General features: G+C 36.5%; 1 pseudogene; it reads left to right on the forward strand.

The window, feature by feature from the left end:
• Nucleotides 1-2751: 2751 nt before the first annotated feature.
• Nucleotides 2752-3210, forward strand: LOC102492226 (60S ribosomal protein L26-like; annotated as a pseudogene).
• The last annotated feature ends 671 nt before the right edge of the window (nt 3211-3881 follow it).

Below are 3881 nucleotides of genomic sequence, written 5' to 3' on the forward strand. Positions count from 1 at the left end.
TGTCTTACTTCTTTCACTTGCTATTGTTTTTGTGATTAACTATTTCATTGTATGCGGTCTATTCATCTTATTATTGTAGAATAGTCAAGTCTATTCCACTGAATATATATGTGTATATACACACACACACACACACACAATTGGGCAGTCCTTGGCTCGGAGCTATTACTGATGGTGCTGGATAAGCATTTCTGTAGCTTGTTCCAAGGACTTATACACACACATATATGTAAATGTATACATATTTACATTTATATATTCTGTATTTTGTCCAGTATCTATCTAGAAATCAAATTATTCAGCGATAAGGCGTATGTTCATTTAACACAAGTACATACTGCAAATAATTTTCAAAGTTATTTTTCTACAAGTCTATTAACAGTGTATAATATTTCATTTGATCTATATCTTCTGGAAAACAAGATATTTTCAGTCTTTTTCATTAGCTATTCAGGTCAGTGTGCACTAGACTTGTAGGATGATTTTAAGTCCCATTTTCCTGAGAATTGTTAAGTAAATATCTTTTTCGCATGCATATTGGCCATATAGATATTCTCTTTTTATATATATATATGTATTATTTACATGTAATCACCATACATCTTTCTAGTTTGCAATATAGTTTTGTTTCCCAGTACAAATAGACTGCATTTCAGTCAAGACAAAGACATTATCATGTACATTATCATCAGCAAATCATTCTTTACTTTTGTGTCAGTTAAATGTATCATTTGTTTGTTTGTTTTGTTCTCTCTGTTCCACTCCCTCCCTTTATTAATTCCTCCACCACTATCTCTACTATCTACAGTTGCCATCCCTGCTATTATACCTTCTAATCTTTCAGTTTCTACAAGAGAGCACAGACATTTGATACATATTGAACGAGGATATACAAACTCTGTCTTTCATAGTATGACTTTCTTTACTTAGCATTAAGTCTTCTGTATTCATCCTTTTTTTTCTGGAGAGGTTTTTGCTAAAGGGCGTGTGTGCTCACCAGACAGACAGACAGAGACAGAGGGACAGAAAGTGAGAAATCACCCCCCACGGGGGATGACCACGCTGCAATCCCTTCTCCTCCATTCTCGTCTTGGGATCTTGGGCACGCAGGCACACGCGCCTGGCGTGAGTTTTAAGCCACTGGGTCCGGGACGCAAACTGCGGTCAACCATATGGGAGTCCAGTGACATAGCCATTACACTAACTGCTGGTACCTGTATTCATCTACTTTGTATCAGTGTTAAGGTCTCATTGTGTTTTATGGCTGAGTAGAATTCCATAGAGTATATATGCCACCCTTTTTCAATCCATTCATCAGTTTGTGGACATTTGGGTTGGTTCCATGTCTTAGTGATCATGAATAATGCTGCAATAAACATGGATGTGCAAGTGCTTTTCTGAGGATTTTTCTAGCCTTTGGGTAATTATGTAAGAGTGGAATTATTCCATTTGTAGGTTTCTGAGGAATCTCCATATCATTCCCACAACGGTTGTACTGATTTACATTCACACCAACAGTTTAGCAGAGTTCCTTTTTCACCACAGCCTCACCAGCATTTATCGTCTTTTTTTTTATTTTAGCCATTCTTTTTTTAAAAAAAGGAATTATTTAATCTTATTTATTCATTCACTTATTTTTTAATTTGATCAGAGAGAGAGCAAGCCAGAGAAAGTGAGAAAGCCAGCCACCAGGTCCAAGACTCAAACCATGGTCAGTCATGTGGGAGTGTTCAACACCTTAACCACCACACCACTTACTGGTCTCCAATTTTAGCCATTCTGATGGGTTACATGGTATCTCATCATCATGTTGGTTTGCATTTCCCTTATGCTAAGAGATGCTGAGTATGTTTTCAGATGCCTTTTGGCCATTTGTATGTCTTCCTTAAAGAGTTGTCTGTTTAACTCATTTTCCCCATCTTTTAATTGGATTATTTTTCTGTAGGTAAACTGCTTGATATTATTTACATTTAATCTGGTTATCAGTCCCTTATCTGAGGTATAGTTTTCAAATATATTCTCCCACACCGAGAGCTGTCTTCTCACTCTAATTTTGTTCCTTTTGCTGTACAGAATCTTCTCAGCCTAATGTAGTCTTATTTGTCTATTTTTGAGACGATTGCCTGTGCTTTGGGGATCTTCTTTAAAAAGTCTTTACCCACTCCAAGGTCTCTAAGAGTTTTTCCTGTGTAGACACACCAGTAGTTTCATACTTTGAGGTTTTATGTTTAGATCTTCAATCCATTTTGAGTTGATTTTTATTGGTAGTGGCAGATAAGGGTCCAGTTTCATTCTTCTGCAAATTGACAGTCCGTTCTCCCAGTACCATTTGCTGAAGAGATTTCACCCACCCCCACCCATTGTCTTATGTCCTTTGTCAATGATGAATTGACTGTATATTTTGGAGTTTATTTTGGGGTTCTCAATTCTATTCCATTGGGCTATCTGCCTGTTTTTATGCCAATGCTATGCTGTTTTAATTATCACAGGTTTATAACATATTTTGAGGTCAGGAAGTGAGTGCCTCTAATTTATTCCCTTTGCAAAGTATTGCTTTGATGATACAGGGCCTTTTGTGATTCCAGACAAATTTTGTGGGGTTTTTTTTCTAGTTCTGTGAGAACTATCTCTAGTAGTTTGATTGGAATTGCATTAAATTTGTAGATTAATTTGGGTAGGATTGACATCTAAATTATATTAATTCTTCCAGTCAGAAAAATGGGATTTTTGGTGGCCATCGCCGGAGCTGCAGCGGCCAAAATGAAGTTCAATCCTTTTGTGACTTCTGACCAAAGCAAGAACCGTAAAAGACATTTCAATGCACCTTCCCACATCCGAAGGAAAATAATGTCTTCCCCTCTTTCCAAAGAGCTGAGGCAGAAGTACATCTTGCGATCTATGCCCATCTGAAAGGATGATGAAGTTCAGGTTGTGCGAGGACACTATAAGGGTCAGCAAATTGGCAAAGTGGTCCAAGTTTACAGGAAGAAATATGTCATCTATATTGAGCGGGTGCAGCAGGAAAAGGCTAATGGCACAACGGTCCGTGCGGGGATTCACCCCAGCAAGGTGGTTATCACCAGACTAAAGCTGGACAAAGAACGCAAAAAGATCCTTGAACGGAAAGCCAAGTCTCGCCAAGTAGGAAAAGAAAAGGGCAAATACAAGGAAGAAACAATCGAGAAGATGCAGGAGTAAAATAATCTTATATGCCATTCTTATTAAAAACTGCTAAAATGAAAAAAAAAAGAAAAATGGGATTTTTTCCACTTTTTTGAGTCATTTTTAATTTATTTTTCAAGTATTTTATAGTTTTCCTTGTAGAGATCTTTGACTTCTTTGGTTATGTTTATTCCTAGTTACCTTACTGTTTTTGTGGCTATTGTGAATGGGATGACTTTCTTCAAGTTCTATCTCAATTTGTCCATTGTTGGTGTATAAAAAATCATACAGATTTTCTATGTTTATTTTGTATTCTACCACTTTTCTGTATTCATTTATCACTTCCAGGAGTTTTAGTCTTTGTTTTTGTGGATTCTTTTGTATTTTCTATGTATAGAATCATGTCATCTGCAAATAGAGATAATTTCACTTCTTTTCCTATTGAATGCCTTTTATTTGACTCTCTTGTCCAATTGCATTGGCTAGAAGTTCTGTACTATGTTAAAAAAAGGAGTGCAGTAAGTGGGCAGCCTTGGCCTGTGCCAGTTTTTGGTGGAACATTCTGTGTAATTTTAGCTATAGGGTTTTTTGTTTGTTTGTTTTATTTTTTTTTTTCACTTTACACCATCACAACAAACAAATGAATTTTCCATCAAAATACACTGTGCATTGGCTCAATCAAGCACATCCACATACATGTTCTCAGCCAATAATTTTCC

Source organism: Tupaia chinensis, unplaced genomic scaffold (assembly GCF_000334495.1).
Source record: "Tupaia chinensis unplaced genomic scaffold, TupChi_1.0 Scaffold000667_1, whole genome shotgun sequence".
Lineage (NCBI taxonomy): Eukaryota > Metazoa > Chordata > Mammalia > Scandentia > Tupaiidae > Tupaia > Tupaia belangeri.